Source organism: Cavia porcellus, unplaced genomic scaffold, assembly GCF_034190915.1.
Source record: "Cavia porcellus strain 051 isolate PalLab524CR breed Dunkin Hartley unplaced genomic scaffold, mCavPor4.1 scaffold_22, whole genome shotgun sequence".
Lineage (NCBI taxonomy): Eukaryota > Metazoa > Chordata > Mammalia > Rodentia > Caviidae > Cavia > Cavia porcellus.
Window position 1 is genome coordinate 29,954,646 of NW_026947505.1, and position 22,169 is coordinate 29,976,814.

Genomic DNA, 22,169 nt, shown 5'->3' on the forward strand with positions numbered 1-22,169 from the left:
TATTTACTTACTTAAATATTCTATGAAATATATTGTTTTATATTTGAGCTGAAACTTTCTACACTTAAATATTGATAATTCAGCATGTTTGTTGTCAGTCTTTATGATTTTTCCTAAAGTAGCAGAAACTTCTAGCTGCCCAGTCTACAAAAAGCTCTAGGAGTTAAATGAAATAATTAAATATGTAAATGTCTCAGAGCATGGAAGAGGAGGAAAAATGAAATGGGACACATATCAGTTAGTATCATTGTACCATAAATGAAGTGCTTAAGTACATACAAGTTATGTTGGGTGTCCATTGACAAAAACTTTAGTCAGGCTCCTCTGATTTCTCTTGCTTAACTAGGGCTGATCTTGGCTTCCTCTGTCTGTAAAATACTTCCCGAGCAAGAATCCTGCCAATTCAGTTTAGGAAGTAACCTGCCTCCACCACTAGCAATTGTCTATTTCTTTTCACGCTAATTTGCCTTCCTTAATAATCTTATCAAGCCAGTTTAGCCAGAAACCCTTTACTTATTCTTGCTGTTTATTCTTAATAGTTTTCTATGCACTGATCCCAACATTGATCCTTGGTTATAAATCCCTAATTGACCTTGTTGAAGTTAGGATTGGGTCAAATATTCCTCCCCCACTGGAAGATTGTTGCACTATCTCCTATACCTATTACTTGCCTCTCTTCAAATAAAACCTGCCTTATCATCTTCAATAAGTGTTTATGTGTGTGTATATAATATATAATATATATTATTTTTTTATACTTAACATGATGTTGTGCTAGTGCTTTACACATGGTAAGGACTAGGTATCTGTTATACATCTTGCTTATGTGACGTCATTATCCTCTCAAAACTTGATCCTTAAATAAGGAACATAGCTAAAACAGAGGCTCTAAATTTACACAGTAAAGCACACTAGTAAAAATGTGGTTCATATGTCCTGACTTTCAGTTTAGACATGTCATACTAAAAGGCATTAACACAAAGCATTTAATTAACACAAAGTATTTATTTCTAAATAAGAAAGCTCTCTATTAATTTTACTAATGCATAGAGAATCTTATAAATTGCATTAATTTTGAGTTTCTTTGTTTTCTTTATTTTGACTATAATAGAATAGTTGAAAATGGTTAAAAGTACAAGGACTTGTCTTTGAAAAAAATCACATTATAACTTTTAAACATTAAGAATAAATCTCCATGGTAATTTATATTTTTAAAAAGTTCTTTATGAAAACTTCTCCAGTTCATTAATATATTTCATTCAACAAATACATACTGAGGTTATAAAGTAAAGAAAACATAAAATTCTTACCTTCTAGTAATCTAGTTTATTCTGAGAGTTGGAAAATAAATAAAATGGTATGTTATAAAATGTGTTAAAGAATGACAAATGCATGGACTAAAAGCAGGATGAGGGTCAGACATTGTTGAGAAATATTTGACACTAAATATTGTTCCAGTTAAATATTTAAATGAATAAAACTGATACTTTCCGTATTAGTTTTTTCCTACCATCCTTCTTCCTGTGCAGATTCTTTCTCCCTGCTCCAAGAGATGAATCCGTGTAGGCTGCATAACTTGGGCACTCCTACTCGCTTTTCCTGGAGGCCATCCTTGCCACCAGTTTCGGGTGACTTACCCTGTTGAGTTCAGCTATCACTCACATGGCAAAAGATGGGCAGGCAAGATCAGAGAGAAATGGGAATATTTACCCTGTCATTCTCAACTTCAGTATAGTTTCAGTAATGACCATATTCCTCAATAACCAGAGCTCACTACTGGATGTCCACTTGTCCACAATTTAAGCTTTTACCCACCTCTCTGCTCTTGCACTTCAGGTTTAATGGATTGATGATGACATCTCACTTTTGCAAGCCTCTGTGTCCTTGTTGGTACACTTAATTCTGTCCACAAATTTGTAAATAGTTCCTCCATTACACTCTCCTGAGTAAAAGTTTTAGGGTTTGCCGTTTATTTTTGTTGTTGTTGTTCTGATTTTTCCAGTTGTAAATTATTTCAAAAGAGATATAGCACAAATTGTTGGTAATAATAAAATCATTCAAAAGATTTTATGTGAAATATTAGTTATTGCTTCAAGAGATATAGCACAAATTATTGGTAATAATAAAATCATTCAAAAGATTTTATGTGAAATATTTGTTATTGCTTCATAGTCAATAGCAAATACATTATAAACAACTTATATAACCATAAAACACATGATGTTACATTACTATGATAAAATATTGTTCATCCCTATAGTAAGAATTAAGACTGTAGAAAACATGGAAATAAAAATAATGTGCCCAATGAACATCTAACTCTAGAATTGCTACAATGTAAAAATAAGACTATGTTTGGGTAAGAACTGAAAACAAATATGCAAATATGAAGACATTTATGTTTGAGGATAGATCTAATTATTTTTTTATATTTTGGAAGCTTATGTAATTAAAATTATTCATATCAGTACTAAGATATTAAAATAATATACAAACCAAGATAAATGTCCCAAGCAAGGGACAAGCAATTATTAAATTCTCTCTCTTTTTTTTTTTTTTGGTCTTTTTCCTTTTTATCGGTACCGGGGATCGAACTCACGACTTCCTGCTTGCAAGGCAAGGCGCTTATGCCGCTGAGCTAAATCCCCAGCCTCATAATTATTAAATTCTCAAATTATTCTTGCTTTTAATTGTGCAATCTACCCACAAATTATGTTAACACTGTTGACCTCCAAGATCGAACTACAGGTTTTGTAAGATAAAATAATTATTTGATGAGCAATTTCTAACTGCTTGTAATCAAAGTTCAATCTCTTAGTTATCTTTAGAATTAAAGATCAGCAAAGGGAACTCATTAACATTTATGCAAGTCTGTTAGATAACTTGGTTCTTGGCTTTGCAATGTCGTCAATAGCTTTTAATTCTATTTGCCTACCTTCTAGTATACACATTTCAGCTTAATGCATTCAGTCATAAAACTGACCACAGGACTAGATATAAGACAAAAACCAAAGAGAAACATTAACTATATGAACCTTGGATATATCTTAGATTTCTTAATCAAGAATTTACAGAGAAATCTGATCATTAAGAAAGGAATGTATCTTCTTCTGAGATTCCAAAGAGTGATATTGCAGAGCGTATGAAAAATAGATATGCTGCTGAAAGGCCAGTGATATGAGTCCAAATGACTATGCCTAAGCCACTACAACCCTAGATCTGACTACTTGATATAGCAATTCAATTCATTTTGATTATTTTACTCATGTAATATCAAGATATGGCACTATTTTTTAAAAGTAGTATTGTAATATGTTCCCAAGTATGGGACAGTGACTTTATCTGTTCCATCAGTTGTCACAACTGAGGTATTCAGAATCATCAAACACCAAAATATTGTACCCTTGCTGTAGAAGAAATGTTGGTTTCTTGTAGTTAGTGTTAGACCAGGCAACCTAATCAGTATTATCCAACTCCAGTTTCAACAAATCATACAAATCTACCTTAGCTTCTGACAATGGTCTCTGTAATGAGATAATATATCATGTAAGTAAGGAAGAGTAGCAGAAGGAGCAGAAGTCACCAAAAGGAACCCAATGTGTAAGTTTCATTTTGATGTTATACATTTTCTGTTTTTTAGCAAGTTCCTATATACCCTTTATAGATTTGTATATTATTTTAAAAACTTTCACCAAACAGTTGAGATGTTTTTCCCTAAAACTAGAATATTTTCTCAAAACAGATCAATTGATACTTTTTGTAATAGAAATCCAGTTAAAATGTTTTATATAAAATAATTCATCCATTTAGTTTAATATTGACGTTTCTGTGCATTATTTTGTACTAGGTACCAAATTACAAGTGCAAATCAATACAAATGATACAAATACACAGGGCTATAAAATAAAGGTTCCTTGATTGCCAATATTCAGATCCCCAATATGTAAACAAGACACACAATTCATTGACAGGGAGCTTAAAAACAAATTAAGAAGAAAAGTAGAAATCTGAAATTCTAAAAACTAATTTCTTGTTTAAATTTCTTATTTGAATTCTAAAAACCAATTTCTTGTTTTATGTTTAGTGACTTTGCAGACAACAAATAATCACTATTAACTGACAGAAAAACCAATTTTGACTCATTCTTTAGATTTTACCTGTGTATTGAGTGTTGCTATTTACAAATAACAAAGTGTGCCATGATAATTACTATGCTGGCTGGGACCCTGGTCCACTGGTCCAGAATCCTGTCCTTATATGTAATATCAATGGACACTTTGTTGATTAGTAAATCTGTTCTTCAGCCCATCAACTATAAATACATACATGCTCCTCAATTTGTGATGGGCTTATGTCCTAATGAACCCGTAATAAGTTAATAAGTAAACAATATTAATGTCTCATCTACTGAAGACTGTCATTTAGCTTAACCTACCTTAAACATTTTTCAGAACACTTACGTTATTTACAGTTGGAAAAATCATCTAGGAAGTCTATTATTCATGAAAGTCATGGATATCTCAAATAAATTATTGAATTCTGTACTGAGGATGAAAAACAATGGCTGTATTGATACTCTTTTTTTTATCACTACAAAGTAAAATAAATCTAAGTTGAATCATAAGTCATTGGTTTCCAGTAACCAGAATCTAACCAGATTTTTAAAAAATATTTATTTATTTATTTATTTATTTTTGGTGTCAGGAATCAAACTCAGGACCTCATGTCTGTGCTGCTGAGCTGTATACCTGGCCATCTAGAAAATGTTTTAATTTATGCTAAATTTTTTTTTAGGTCTAACATTATAAATGTTAACTACTAAGACACAGATGATTCCTTTTTTTAATCTATTAATTGATTTATTGAGCACTTACATTTTCCTTGTATAGGTTCACTAGTTTAATTTTTATTGACTCATAATCTCTTCCAAAACTTCCTTGTGATTGGATCCCTTGCAAGGGAGTATGAAATTCTTAATGAATGATTGGAAGGTTCCTTCCTATTCTATGTACAGGATAAGACTCTAGGATATTTTAACATATTTAATACTTTAAATTATGCCTGATGTATGTTTGTATATATGAAAGCTCTCATGTTAACACTTAGTTGATAATTTTATGTATGTATATACATTTCCAGGTTGCAAAAACAAAAACAAACAAACAAAACAATGGCTCTCAGCAGTTGCATTAATGCATTCCTGATTTTAGGAAGAAAACCTGTCTCAAATTTCACTTGACTCATTTTGTGGACCTTTCACAAAGTATCCCACAAGAGCTCACCAAAGCTCTAGGTTTTGTGTTGTGTGTGTGTGTGTGTGTGTTTGTGTGTGTGATTTTCTGACTTTTTATCCTTTCTGCAAAGGAATTGAGAATGATTTTCTGTTTCCTAATTTTCTACCTACTGATTTAAGGAGGTCTGCCAATGTGCTTGAGATACACAGGGAGATAAGTAACTGAGTCTTGAGGCTTAGCTAGGGCCAAGGCAGCTTATAGGATTTTGTAGCCATGTAAGGAAAGTGCTCAAATCTATCACATGGGCTCCAGAACAATTTATACATGAAAATCAGATACATTCTAACATCATCAACTGAACTCTTTTGGCTACACATTAGATTTTTAAAAACAAATATTAATATTTTTCAAGCCCTAGATTAACATTTCAGTTTGTTGCACATGTCAGAATTATAGAAATGGGTTGGTGATATAGCTTTGGTGGTAAAATGCTTGCTTAGCATGCACAAGACCCTGGATTTAATCCTAAGTATAAGAAAGAGAGAGAGAAGGAGAAAGACGAAGGGAGAGAGAGAGAAAGAGAGAGAAGAAGGGGAGAAAGGGAGAGAAAAGGAAGTAAATTTATACTTAATAAATATCTCTGTAGCAAGGAATGAATAAAGAAATACTAGAGAAAATCTCAGGATTGGAAAATTGTTGCTAGAACTACTTGGATTTGTAAATTCAAGCAGATAGATTCTATTATAAGGAACTTGGCTTTCAACAAAGTAGATCTCTTAGAAACAACTTTTCATTTCTTTAGTGGAAACATGAATAGTTTTTAAAACATATTTCAGAGAATTTGACATCTGGATTCTCTCAAACATCAATCATCGCAGTCCTCCTAGTCCCATACAAGGGTCACATTTTCTTCCTTTGCATATCTCGTAGTTGAAAATTGAAACTGGACATTTAAAGTAAAATATTGTCACAATCTAGTATACTATATCTCCTCTCCAAACTTGTATATGTTAGCTTATTCATTGTTCTGGTAATTAACTGGACCATTTCAGTGATATCTATATTCAGCACTGCTTGCAACCTCTGATGTCATTCCTCTTGAGTTGAAACTTTAGGTACATGCACAGCCACCTAGGATGAAGGGGCTTTTAGGAGTATACTTTTGATCCTTCTTTCCTAATCTTTTTTTATTGACATATCTACCTCAATATGTCACATAACCAGCTGCTAACCTTCCCTAATTTCTGGATCATAGCTCTATTATTTTTACTAAGACCTTAATTGCTCCACAGTATGATCCAATTAAAATCAAGACTGTTTTAAGAGTAGTATCAGAAGGTGGTCTTTCATATTTGTTTGTTCCCACCACAGGAGGGCTCTTCTTAGTGATCTTACTCTGATTCTCTCTAGTGAATTTCTATCTGGTTTATCATTTAGCTCGTTGAGTTTTCGTTTATTTAACTAATATGTGAAAACAAAAATTACACAAATTAATGAGGTATCATAGTATGTTTTGATACACACATATATTGTAAAATGTTTGAATCAGATTAAGTATAGCTATCTCCTTAAACTTACTATTTTCTTATATTGAAAATGTTCAGAGTCCTTTGTGTAGCTTTTTAAAATACAAAGTACATTATTTCCGTACATGGTTAACCTACTGCTCAATAGCACACCAGAATCTCTTGCTCCTATTTAGCTGTATATTGGTAATCAATGACAGTTATTATGAATAAGTTCAAAGAGCTAAAGAACACCATAAAGAAGTAAAAGAAGTTAAGATGGCAATGTCTAATCATACAGAGAATATCAATAAATATATAAAAATTATTTTTAAAAGAACTAAATGAAAATTCTGGAGTTGAAAAGTTTCTAAATGGAAAGAAACATTTAACAGAATGCTTAATACTACATTTGATTTGACAGAAGAGACAGAAAAGTTGGTGATAGATTTATAGAGATTTCATTGTTTAAAGAATAGAAAGGAAAAAAATAAAAATGAACAGACTCAGAGAAATGTGAGACATAATTAAGCATAATAAAATATGTATAATCAGAGTATCAGAAGGTAGAATAAACAGTAAGCAGTATAAAAATTATTCAAGGCCTGGAGACTCCCCAAATTTTGATGAAAACCATTATAGATACAATGAAGAAACTAAAATATTTCCTCCAGGACAAACAGAGAGACATGCACACAGCCATTTCAAAGTAAAAATAGTAAAAGACAAGGACAAAGATAAAATGTTGAGAGCAGAATAAGGAAAATGGCTGGTCAAATACAAGGAAACACCAATAGGATTAAAAATATAGTTTTTTTCAATGTGATGACATATTCACAATATTGAATGAAAAAACTTCTAAGAATCTTATATTTTGCCAGACTATTCTTCAAAAATGAAGTCAAGAAATACCAGATAAATAAAACCAGGATTTTTTTTCTTTTAAAGAGGATAAAATTAAACAGAACAAAACAGATCATAAGAAAACAATTTAAGAAACACAGATTTCAAGACAAGACCACCAGAGATCTTCACTGTCTATCATATTATCTCTTGTTTTCTTCCAAATAGTTGTCAATACGTTCACACACAGTGAATACATACCAAACAAAATAGTACTAGACAGGATGATGAAGGCATTTTATGTCTTCAAGACCAGACAATAGGGAAGTCAATAATGGCTGCCATAATGTCTCTTGTTCTCTTCAAAATAGCTGTCCCTATCTTTACGTATGTTGAAATTAAACAAAAGAAAATACACTAATATCACTCTGGACAGAGAATAATAGTATATTGCTAGACTTTTATGTCACAATGCTACAGAATTAGCACTGGGTATCTTAGTGTTTCTTTTTCTTCAAAGTGTCTGTTCATTACACCATGCATTATATAATCTATTCTTGTAAGCTGTTTAGAAATTCTACACATGCATGAATCTCTACATGTATACCTATCCTTTCTGTATTATAGAGAAAAACAGATCAAAACAAGACAACAAAACAAATTCCTAGAAAAACGTGGAACAAAAAAGACATAAAACTACAATACTAGGTGATTTACAGTAGTTACTATGATGTCTCTTGTTATTTCAATAGAATTGTCTATATCATCAGGCATAATATAATTGAACGTAGCACTACATAGCAATATTAATGAAAACACAACATTAGAGGCATTAGAGGACTTCAAAAGCAGTTAATAATCAAACCGGAATGGGTATCCTATTGAATATTGTCGTCTTCAGAGTAGTTGCCTCTATTCTTAGACTTGATACTATCAAGCATACCAAATTTGAATAAAACTAGTCAAGACAAAACAGCGATCTAACAAACCATATTTAAATAAGATCCGTCATAGTAAGATAGTGTAAGTAATACAGGATTTCGGGTAAACTTAATAGGAAATTAAGGATAGTTACCATAGTATATCCTGCTATTTTGGGGGTAGCTGTCTGTGCCCTCAAATCTAGTATGAGTAGACAGATTGGAATATAATAAAATGAAACTAAATCAAGCAATAAGACTAATGTAGCTTTTAAATCCTGATGCACTATTAACAATGTCCTCTGCCTTTCCTATTTAGACAGTTCTTCCTCTTTCCCTTTCTCAGGGTGCTTTGTACATTTTGAGTCCCACTGACTCCCCCAGTTTTTAGGTTAGGGGGGCAACCTGTTATCTATCCAAGTGGTGCTGAACCTTTTCACCCCGAGCTTGATCTTGAGCTGTATTCCTTTACCTATGAAAACCTCAAGGTTTTTCCTCCTCATAGCTGAGTAGTTCTCCACTGCACAAAAGTGTCATGACTTTCCAACATATCACGAGCTCCTGGTCGAGCTATCCCTATTTCTCTCTGGCTCCCCATCACATAGAGCATTGTTTTCTCATCTTGACTTTTGGTTCATTAACCCTCTTTCAGGTTGATTATATTTCTTATTCAGAGCATCTCAATGGATGCTATCTCCTGATCTACTCTGCCTGTGTTTCTTTTTGTTAGTGTATCAAGGTCACCTGTGTTACAGATTATAGCCAGTCTTCTCTACCTCATCTCTACTATGGTATTTTTCTGCTGTTGACTGTTTACTTTTCTCCTTCATTCCACTGTCTGTCCTATTCATTGAGGCCTCTCTGCCACTGTTGCTGGAATCCTGGTATTTTTTTTCTCTCTCTCTAGAATGTCCTTCAGGATTTTTTGTAGGGTTGGATACATGGTGGTCACAAACTCCAACAGTTCCTCTTTGTCATGGAAACATCTTGTCTCTCCATTAATTTGGAGAGACAGTTTTTCAGGGTTCATTAATCTGGATTGGAGGTTAGTTTCTTTCAGGGCTTGGAATACTTTGCTCCAAGCTCTTCTTGATTTGATAGTTTGTGTCGAGAAGTCTGTCATGATTTTGATGGGCTTTCCTTTACAGGTGATCTGTTTCTTTTCTCTGACAGCTTTTAATATTTTGTTCTTGTGATGAATTTCTGGGATCTTGATTATTTATATGTCTGAGTGTAGATCTGTTTTGGTTGTAGGTGGCTGGAATTCTGTATGCTTATCTGGAAATCATTTCCAGTGCTTGGAAAGTTTTTCTTAAATATTTCTGTGAATAGTCTTTGTAATTCACTTATGGTTACTTCTGCTGCTTCTTCAATCACATTTTTTTACTCTTAAGTTATAGATTCTCTTGTCATCTTCTAGCCTTTGTATTATTGCTTCCTGATTCCTTGTTATTTTTAAAAGATCTTTTCTTTTACAATCACACATTGCAAATCTGTCTTCAAGTTTTGAAAGTCTAACTTTAGTTTCTGTCAAGGAATTTTGCCAGTTTTCAATGGAATTTTTAATTTCCTGGTAATCTCTTTGGATCTGTTTTACGTATTCTAGATTTTCTTTATATTCTTCATCAAAGGTTTCTCTCCTTTTTCTGGGTTCCTCCATTCTTTAATCTTTGTCTTTTTTTATTTAAATAAAGACAAAATGAAATAGAAAATGGGCAGAAATAGTACATACTTTCAAAGAAAAGAAATAAAAAGTAATAAATCACTAGCTGATGTATACATATTGTCCCCCTATAAATAGTTGTTCAAGGTATACAAGTGGAACATATAAATGAGAATTCAACCAGCGAGACTACAAATAGTTCTGTTCAACTATCCAACAAAAACTAAGAATTAAGGCTATCAATCTATACACTTAGACATGTACGCATTTATCCATATCTTCATTTATGTTGAGACCTAGCACAACTTACTAGATTAAAATCCTTCTGAACAAAGATTAATAATATTGCTGGATTCACATCATAACATTCCAGAATAAGGATTGGATACTGCAGTGCCACTTTCTTTCCTGCAAAGTTTTTGTTCATTTCATCATGTGCCATCAGATCAGTTCTCATAAACTGTTTCTAGGTTTTATGTAACATGAGTCTTTAACATGTATTTCTATCCTTCCTATATTAGAGGGAGAAACAGAACAAAGCAGGACAAAACTAAACTTTTTCCTATAGGCATTTGAAACTAAAAAGACATATAAAATCTGCCGTATAAGGAGTTCTACCATGGTCACTGTGCTGTTTATTGTTATCACCAACAGAATTGGCAATATCATCAGATAAAGTATAATTGAACATATCAGTACATAACAAGATTAACAGAAATACAACTTTGTAGATAGTGTAGAGCTACAAAAATAGGTAGTAATCAAATCAGAATGGATATCATAGTGAATCATTGTCATTCTCAGTATAGTTGTCTATACTCTTCAACTTGATACCATCAACCTTACAGTTTTGAATAAAATCTGTCAATAATAAGCAGCAATCAAACAAGTCAGATTTAACTAAAATCAGTCATGATACAACAGTATAAGTCATATGTGGATCCTTATTGAGTTAATAGGAAATTAAAGATGTCCACTGTGCTATGGATAGCTGTCTGTGCCCTTCAGATCCAGTGCTTGTATACAAACTAGGGCGGAACAAGTTCCGACCAAGCAGAGTGGTGCGGGTAATAGGGGTTTTAATTCCTGATACACTATTAGCTATATTTTCTGCTGTTTTTTTTGAAGACTATTTCCTCCCCTGATCCGGCCCGCGGACCAGTCCGTGGGTCTCACCTGGAGAGGGGACAGGGGATGGGGGCAGGGCAAGAGAAAAGAGAGATGGAGACAGGATGCGATTCCAATCGAGTCTCGTTTATTTTTAAAATGGCTACAACTTATGTAGGGTGGAGGTGGGCCAATGGGGCAGGAAGAGGGCACAGAGTGTTATCTGATAGGTCATCATCACATCCGGATATAAGACGTAAGCAGGAGAGGATTGTGGGTAATGTAGGTGGACATGAGGATCATGGGAAATGTAGGCTGACACACAAAATGCCCTCAGGCAGGAGGGGCAGGGCAGCAGCAGCTATTCGAAGCCGCTCCCTACACTCCTCCAGAATGAATGGTGTATTTTTGGTTCTCCCCAACACTCATGATTTTGTATTGGGGAGGTAACCTGCTATTTATCTAAGTGTTTCCAAACTTTCTCACTCTTAGGCTGGATTTCTAGTTATATTTCTTCATTTATTAAAGCCTGTCTGTTCAACCTATCCTTAAATACTGGTCTAGTTACCCCTATTACTCTCTGGTTTCATATCACATCGAGTTTTGTTTTCTCATGTAGGATTTTGGTCCATATAACCTTCTTCAGGCTAATTATATTTCCTATAAAGAGTCTCTCAGTGGACCCTATCTCTTGATCCACTCTGCCTGCAATTCTCTCTTTTTTCCCTTAAGTTAGTGTATCTAGGCCATCTATATTAGAAATTATATCCAACCTTCTCTGTCTCATTTCTGTTGAGCTCTGTTTCTGTCATTAGTTGTCAGTTTGTCTTCTTCATTTTGCTTTCTGCTCCATTCATTGTGGCCTCTCTGCCACTGTTTCTGGAATCCTGGTACTTTTTTCTCTTAGAATGTCCTTCAGTATTCTCTATAGAATTGAATTAGTGGCTGCAAATTCCCCCAGTTCCTCTTTATCCTGGAAGTGCCTTGTTTCTCCATTAATTTCTAGGGACAGTTGTGCAGGATATAAGACTGGAGGTTATTGTCTTTCAAAGCTTGGATTATTTCACCCACCTCACTCCACCCCATCAAATCACGCTTCATGATTTGATGGTTTGTGCCGAGAAGTCTGCTGTAATTCTGATGGGTGTCCCATTGTAAGTGATCTGTTTCATGTCTCTGACAGCTTTTAATATTCTGTTCTTATATTGGATTTCTGGAATTTTAATTATTATATGCCTGGGTGTAGTTCTGTTTGGGTTGTAAGTGGCTGGGGTCCTGTACGTCTCATAGATCTGAGTATCTTTACCTTTTCCCATATTGGGGAAGTTCTCCTTGATTATTTCTGTGACTAGCCTTTGCAATTCATTTGTTTGTATCCCTGCTTCTTCCTTTACATTCTTAATTCTTAAGTTATAGATCCTCTTATCATATTCTAGCCTTTGTATTGTTACTGCTTGTTTCCTTTTATTTTTAAGTTTTTCCTTTCATGCTCCCACATTGCAAACCTGTCCTCCAGCTCAGATAATCCATCCTTCATTTCTTTCAAGCTGTTACGCCAGCTTTCAATAGAGTTTTTAGTTTCCTGGTAATCTCTTTGAACCTGCTTCACGTATTCTATGTTTTCTCTATTTTCTCCATCAAACAATCCCCCCCCCCTTTTTTTTGTTCTTCCATTCTACCATCTGTTTTTTCTTGGGAGTTGCTTAGCATTTCTTTAACCATTCTACTTATATCTTGTTTTACTTGGTTAAATACTTCACTTTTGAACTCATCTATGAGGTCCCTAAGATATCACTTTATGTCTATTGGTTCCATGCCTGATATTGCATGTTTTCTGTCTTCATTCTCCTTTTCATTTACCTTTCCTGGATCAGTATTCTCAGGATTGGGGACTGAGGACCCTTTCTTGTTGCCTCCTCTTCTCATATTTTTTGTTCTTTCCATACAGGCATATATAGGAGGCCCAGCTTCTTTCTTTGTTAGTTTCAGTTTGTCTGAAACACACTGACTAGGTGATCCCACTCACTGCAGTGTACTAGGAGGTACGGACCCCACAGCCTATGCTGGGTGTGCCCTTCCAGGCCAACCTACTGAAGGCTTCACTGCATTAGGTTGCACTGCCAGGTGCAGGACCTTGTTTTGGGCTATCCTATTGGGCCTCAGTCCATGGCATCACCCAGGTCAAGCACTCCCCACCAATCCTGCTTGAGAGGGGAATATGTGACTGAAGTCACTGCAGCACCCTGTTCCAGCCAGTCTGCCCAGTCTCAGAATGTCCTCTGTTGGAGCCTCTTTGACTATGGGAGGGCCCCCATCCCTCTCACCCACCACAGGTCAATGCAGGTTCCTCTCACCCACCGCAGGTGGATGTAGGGCTCCTTGCCAGTTCCGCTCCCAATTCGGTCCACCAATTCCCGCTCTCAGAGTGTTCGCGTCTCTGGTGAGATGCAACTAGCAGGCTATCCCAGCTGTGCCAATTCAGGCACGGCAGCCACGGGGTATTCGAGCTGCGAGTTTTTTAGGTGTTCCAATCATAGCACCAGGATTGCATTTCCAATTGGTTTCTCTCAGCTTAGTTCATTCCTGGGTCAGCAGGGTATATCTCCCTCTGCTTAGGACTCCCTGCACTGCATCATTCCTGGAATTTCAGCTGGCTATCTCAGAAAGCCACTACAGCTGCTGTTATCTATCTGCATCTCTTCTTGGTTCCATCTTTGTCTTCTTGAGAGGTGTTCAGCATTTCTTTTATTCTTTTTATATCTTGCCTGACTTGAATTAGAATTTCAATTTTAAGTTTGTTGATGAGGTCTTGAAAGTATTTATTTCCGCTGATGCTGTGGCCAATATTGCATGATGGCTGCCCTCAGTCTCTTCTGTATTTACCTTTCCTGAAGTTATTTTTCCTGAGTCAGTAGCTGGAGGCTTTTTCTTGTTTCTTTCTCTTGTCATGTTTCTGGTTTCTTTCAGTCAGGTGTGTGGTGGAGATTTCAGGCCCTTTCCATATTGCTTATGGTTTTTCTGAAGCATGCTGGCTAGAGAATTGCTGCCCTCTCCAGTTTACTGTTGATCTTTGAGGTGCATGCAGGGATAATGTGGGCTGGCCCCGCTCCTCTGAGCCAATCCACCAGGTGAGTACCTTCAGCACGTTAGTCTGTGCTATGTGAATGTCACAGGTTCAGGACAGTTTCATCTTTGGCTATTGTGTCCTGACCAGGGGCGTGACCCAGCCCACGCAGATCCCACCAGTCTTCTTTGGGCCAGGAGCAGCTGACTTCACCACTGTGGTTCCAGTTTCAGGCCTGTCCTGCCCACCTCCAATATGTTGTTCAGCAAGTCACCATCCCCCTCCATGGGACCCAATTCCTAGCACTCACTGTGGGTTAATTCAGCTTTCCATGTGGTTCCATCCTCCATTGCACTGAATCCTCCCACCAAGGGCCTTGGGCTCACCAACCCCCATTTTGGCGACCATGACTTCAGTGGGACCGTGAGTCCTTGTCCAATTCCAAGGCACGCCCAGCACAGTGTGGGCCCAGACCCGTTGAGAGCACATCTGGTTCCGGCCTTTCAGCCATGTTTTTTCCTTCCTTCCTTTCTTTTACTTTTTCCTCAGTTTCTTCCTGGGTTGTGAGAATCCCTCTCCTTTTTTCTGGTCTTCTCCATGATGTTAAATTCTAGCATCTGAGTTTTTTTTCTCAGAGAAGCTCACTACTCATCTACCTATCAAGCTGCCATCTTTGGTGGATTCCCCAGGATTTTTTTTTGTTAGCCAATTGTTAGCTTCTTATCACTGTAACAAATATCTGAGATGATCAACATATAAGGAGGAAGTGTTTATTTTTGTCTCATAGTTTCAGAGGTTTCATTCAATGGTTGTTTGGTCCCGTTGCTTTTGGGCCTATGTTGAGGCAGTATAACATGGTAAGTAATATGTAGTACAACAGGCTGCCCATTTCATGATGGTTGGAAAGCAGAGACAGCTAGGTAGAGACTGGTGTCCCATAATCTCTCTGAGGCCTTACTCTAAGTTAGCTAAGACCTCTCACTAGGTCCTGTTTCTTAAGGGTTCCATCCACCACCTCCCATTAGGAACAAGATGAGGACCAAGCCTCTCATGCATGGGCCTTTGGGGTAACATCCCAGATCCAACCTATAGCACAGACCCACTTTATAAGAAATACTAAAGGAAGTTTTTCAGTCAGAAAACCAATGGCAGTAATTTATATCTACATGATAAACAAAGAATATTGGCAAATATATCACTATAAATGCTAATATGTATGCAAATTTCTCCTTTTTTCTCTTAATTTTTAAGAGCAATTTTATAAAATAATGTGTATATTATAGTATTATTAGTGATATGACATATAAGAATGTAACAGTACTTGACAAATAAATGTGTAAAGTTGGTGGGTAAAGCCAAGCTATAGAGTAAGGAAAAGATATCAAATGAATTCCCTTCACAAATGAATAATCCACAAGAACACCAGCACAAATGAAAAGAACCAGAAATAGTAAGTAGTAAGGTTCATATAGCAAAATTTAATGTATATTTTCTATCCTTCCAGGTGATTTTACTTTATATAAACTAAAAATTACAGCAATGTCTTAAGTTATAGCACATATCAATAATTCGATTAGCAAAAAAAGGGTAAAGAAAGAATAAAGCTATAGAAGTAATGTTTATATATCATTGGGATTGTTAGCATAAATTTGAAGCAGATTCTAATAAGTTTAAAGTGTATATAACAACCCCTAAACCACTAGGAAAGCAACTTTACTAGAAAATATTTACTTAGTGCAGAAGAAAGGCTAAAAGAAGAAATATGAAGAACAAGAAAGAGAGGACATGACACACAGAAAACCAAAAGAAAATGTCATGTACTAACTCAGACTCTTATCAGTAATATCATAAATTATGCATGTATTAAACAGTCAACTTAAAAAACAGAGACTGTCAGATCAGATATAAAAACAAATTCACCTGAACAAAAGACATATTTATATTAAAATGGGTTGAACGTAAGAGTGAAGAAATATGCAAATAAGAACCATGAAAAAGAGAGCTATATAATTAATTACCTTACAAAACAGTTTTAAAATAAAAAGTTATTAGAGATAAAGAGGAATTTTGCAAGGAAAAATGGTTAATTTATTAAAAATACTTAACAGTTATGGAGGCATCCAACATCTAATACATGAACAAAATTCTAACAAAACTGAAGAGACAAATAGACAATTCAACAATAATTGCTGAAGACTTAATACCTCCCTTTCAATAATGACTAGAACAGCTAGGCAGAAGAGCCACAAGGAGGCAGGGAAGAGGGAGAAGAGGAAATGACATAAGCAGCACATACATCAAGTAGACCTAACAAACATCTATAAAACAAACCACCCAACAACAGCAGAATAATATTCTTCTCAAGGGCTTATGGGATATTCTCCAAGATAGACTCTGTGGTAGACCATAAAACAATATTCAATAAATTTAAAATTATTGAAATAACTGTCCCATAGTAGAATAAAATTAGAAATTAACAGCAGAAAGAAAATTGGAACATTAACAAATGTATGGAGATCAAGACTCCCCAAAACAATTACAAGAGAAATTAGAAAATATTTGAGATGACTATAAAGATGCAATATATCATAGTTACAAGAAGCTAACTGCAAAAGACCACATAATGCATGATTATTTTTATATTAAAGGGAAAGCACAAGCCATGTATAAATGTCCAGAACAGGCAAGTGTATAGACATAAAAATAGATTAATGGGTTGTTAAGGCCCAGGGGAATGGGGAAGAAATAGGAAAAAATGGGTGGATGTGATAATGGTGTGGGATGACTTTGGTGTGTAATGAAGTGCTTTAAAATTGATGATGGTTGCACAACTCTGTGAATATACTAAAAATTGTTTGTTTTGTACTTTAAATGAGTTAATGTATGGTATGTCAATTATATCAACAAAGATATTAAGAAGAAGAAAGAAGATCTGCTCACACTCTGCTTGTCATATTTATGGCTGAATTACTTATAGAAAATCTAATGAACTCTTTTAAATTGTGGATGCTTCTAAATAAGAAATGTAGTTTATATTGATCTTTAGTCCCATGAATTATATAGCTTGTGGAAGCAAAAAATGTATGAACATTTTCTCAGATAATCTCACTGCAAAATCAGCTGGGTATCTTAGAAGACCCTTGCATTGGGGAACCATTGTAATTCAATTCTATAAAATCTTTAAAGATGATGTCCACAAAACATTTGTGCTTCAAACACACTGGACATGGCCATTGGTTTTTTGCTTCAATTTATAAAAAAAACCTAGAAGAGGCAATGAATGCAACAGTCACAATTTCAATTTGTTAATAAAAACCAAACAAAATGAAATGATTTTTTTTTTTGAGACAGGGTCATGCTATGTTGCCTAACCTGATTTTGAACTCATGAGCTCAAGTGATCCTCCCACCTCAGCATCCAGAATAGCTAGGACTGTACACATACAACGTGATCCTCAGTTGAACTGACTTTCTTAATAAGAAAAAACTGTTCTAGAGAAAAATTGGCTTAAATTTTGAGAACATATTTCTCTGGCCTTTGAAAAATATTTTCTAGAAATAAAAATGGAGACTTTCTCTGCGTTTTCCATCACATAGGTTTTGGAAGGCCCTTAGCTAGTAAAATGATTGGCTATATATCTTCCTAGCAAGGGTCGCTACTTGCATTTTTTAAAATGACTTCTACTATTAAAGAGTAGAGGTTATAGGCAGAGATGTCTCTAAATGGAAGGCGTTTAACTTTAAAATATTATAATTTAATATAAAAAGAAAAATTTTATTGTTATAAATCAACTATTTGAATAACCTATCTTCATATGAACAATGTGAAAATTATAAGGAATATTAGAATTACAAGGATGGAAAGATCTATAAAAATCTCAACCCTATAAATATAATGGTTTTAGGCAAGATAATTTCAAAGGTCTTTTCTAGCTGTAAAATATAATGATTCTATTTAAATTCCCATGCTTTGGGACTATAAAAAGCCCATTTCCATTTCAATGAGATTTCTTTAGACAGAGGACTCTTCTTATTTGAATAGTGGCTATATTATTGCACCATAATTGCATCATAAAATGAGATAATTAAAATTTATTTTTTACAACTACTAAGATTTTATATTATTTTCTCAATAATAATGATTTAATTTTTATTTTTAACTTTGGTGCTAATGAACACACTATTTCATGAAGTGGCTTTACAAAATGCTAACACAATTCTTCCCTACATTTCTTTTTGGAGGTACAAGACCCATGTTCTTCCATCACTGATGATAATGAACCAAAAGACCCAAGCAAATAACAAGACAAAGATTTTGAATTTTTATTTGACTTGCAGCATCACTCAGGAAAACAGGAAAAATGAAGTAGGTTAGCCAAAAGAGTGGAAGTGACCAAGTCATAGTGGATCAAAAAGCAAATCTCAGTAAGCAGAATCTCAAAGAATGATGCCATCAACCTTTTTTTTCCTGATAAGCTATTTTTAATGTAACTACCATCTACTCCCACTATCCTGGACTGTTGCTAGCTGATAAGTTTCATTGGTTGTCCTCGTTTATTCACATTAAAGCTCTGGATAGGCAGAGCCAGACAACACTTCAGATACATGTGGTTTACAAATAAATATGTCACTGACTCCTAACTCAGCTAAAACATTGTTATGAGAGTATCAGGACTACATTTATGTCTCACAGACTTACCTCTTTCCCAATTCTATGTTCTGTCTTTCTGACAAAGACTTTTCTATTCCTTGCACTCAGATAGCTCACTGGAAAACTGGGGAAAAGGGGGCAATAACATAGAGATTACAGTAGCACATCACTACAAAGATACATATTTTTTCCCATGTTTCACATCATGGTGATAAGATTGTTTTATAGTTGATAGTATCTTATAGATACCGTAGCTCGGCAGCAGTCATTAAATGATGTCTGTTTGAGTCAGTACAGGCTTGATCATAACTGTTGAGATTGTCCTTCCTTCATTGAGGTAACTGCATTGTTGATACTGCACAATTAAATTGCCATTTAAAATGACTTTAAAAATTACACTCTAATTCAGCATTAGAATGAAAAGTTAACATATGTATGGGAAGGATAAAAACAGTGGAGTATGTATTTTTTATTTAAAGAGAAAAAAAGAAAGGAAATAAAAAACAAAGCAGTAAAAGGGTACAAATAATACAGAATTTCAAGAAAAAAATACAGTAAGATATCACTAGTTAATAGGTTACATATTGTCAGCTTAGAAACAGTTGTCCAAATTATAAAATTAAAGCATATAAAGTGTACATTCATACAATGAGATTGCAGACAGTGCCGTTCAATGATCCAACAAAAGCTCAGTAATATGGATTTCCATCCTACACACTCAAACATACAGGCAGTTATATCCCTTAGACCACCTTCCTTTCCTCTCTTTTTAATAACAATTACACTTTTTGGGTTTTTTTACTCCCACAGTTCTTACTACTTTTTTTGAAAAGAATAAAACCTAACATGACTAAACAAAACAGAGTAGGTTAGAACAGAAGGATGGGCAGAGTACATGATGCAAAAATAAAATATCAGGTGATCAAAAATGGGTACCATTGTGCCTCTTGCTATTTTTAAAAAGAGTTGCCTGTATCATCAGATATAATAGAATTGATCAAAACAGTACAGAACAAGACCAATAAAACCTACACTGGAGACCTTACAGGATTTCAAAAGAAGATAATAGTCAAACCATAATGGGCATCATAGTGAATCTTATTGCCTTCAAAGTGGTTGCCTATACCCTCAAACTTGATACTATCAAACAAAATAGAATATAGTAAAATCAGACAGAACAAGATGGGGAGAACAATACTGGGGTTCATATCAGGTTAATAGGAAAAAAAGTTACTATAATATATCCCACTATTTTTAATTTAGTTTTCCCTTAATTGAAAAAAATGTAAGAAAAAATAGATTAATTTAGAAAAAGGTGGAGATTGAGATAAAAGAGGATATTGTATTAGAACAACACAGGTCAGAACTGAACAATTTAAGCATCATTGTGTTTCACCCTCAGATAATCTAACATAATAGTAGTCACTATAGTGTCTCCTTCCTTGTATTATTTGAGTATAACTTCATATACTATAGCATCAAGCATATCAAGACAGTCTGAAGCTATTCAAGAGAATGAAGAAGTTACAGGGTATTTAGAACCAGTTAACAGAAAATGAACAACGGTTTCTATATTATCTCTTTGCCTATAAAAAATTTTGTTTATACTATCGCATATAGTAAAATATAGTAAGATACCACATGTTAAAACTAGTGGAAACAGATGTACAACAGCTTGATGGGACTTCAAAGCAAGACTATATTAAATCAGCACTAGCTTTTATGATGTGTTGTTGTCTTCAGAATAGCTATTTTTACTATCACCGATATTAAAATCGAACAACCCAGGTTAAAACCATTGTAATTAATGAGTGATAACATTATATGGATTCAAACCAATATGATTGAGAATCATGATTACCACATACTTTTATGTATTCTTATCATTTCTTACACTAGGGAAACTATTTGATATTTATACATGTGAGTTTGATTTATTTCACTTATGAGTATGGTCTCAAGCTGCGTCCACTTATTTATAAATATCTCAATGTGATCATTCTTTATAGCTGAGTAGTACTCCATTATATACAAATACCACAACTTTTTTATCCATTCCTTAGTTGATGGACACTTATGTTGTTTCCAAAATCTGGCTATTACAAATTGTGCTGCTATAAACATGGGTGCACATATATCACTGTGGTATGATGCTTTCAGTTCTTCTGGGAATATGCCTAGAAGTGGAATAGCTGGGTCAAATGGGGCTTCCAGTTCCAGCTTTCTGAGAAATCTCCAGACTGACCTCCACAATAGTTGCACTAGCCTACACTCCCACCAACAGTGCAGGAGAGTTCCTTTTTCCCCACAGCCTCTCCAGCATTTGCTGTTGGTGGTTTTCTTGATCTTGGCCATTCTTTCAGGAGTGAGATGAAATATCAGTGTGGTTTTGATTTGCATTTCTCTAATGACCAGTGATGGCAAACATTTTTTCATATATTTATTTGCCATTTGTATTTCTTCATCTGAAAATTGTTTATTCATCTCAGATGCCCATTTTTGGATTGGGTCTTTGAATTTTGGGGGTCTGATTTTTTAAAATTCTTTATATGTTTTAGACAGAAGTCCTGTGTCTGAGGGGCAGTTCACTAAGATTTTTTCCCAGTCTGTGGCTTTTCTTTTCACTATGCTGGAGATTTCTTTTGATGTGCAGAAACTTTTTAATAAGAGGCGATCCCAGTTATTGACTCTGGGAAATATTTTCCGTGCAGTTTGAGTCCTTTTCATGAATTGTTTACCTACTCCTGTGTCTTCAAGGTTTTTAACCCAATTTGTCTTCCATAGATTTAGTGTTTCTGTTTTAATATTTAGATCTTTGATCCATTTAGATTTTATTTTAGTGCATGGTGATAGGCATGGGTCTAGTTTTAGTTTTTGGCATGAGGAGAGCCAGTTTTTCCAACACCATTTATTAAAGAGACTGTCATTCTTCCAGTGAACATGTTTTGCCCCTTTACCAAAGATAAGGTGGTTGAGTGTGTTTGTAATTGTGGTTGTATCTTCTAATCTATTCCACTGATCTTCATCTCTGTTTTGGTTCCAGTACCATGTTGGTTTTACTACAGTTGCCTTGTAGTATAACTTCAAGTCAGGGATTGTGATACCTCCTGCCTTGCCTTTGCTGCTTAGAACTGTCCTTGCTATTCTAGGTCTCCTCTCACTCCAGGTGAATTTTAGGAGTGA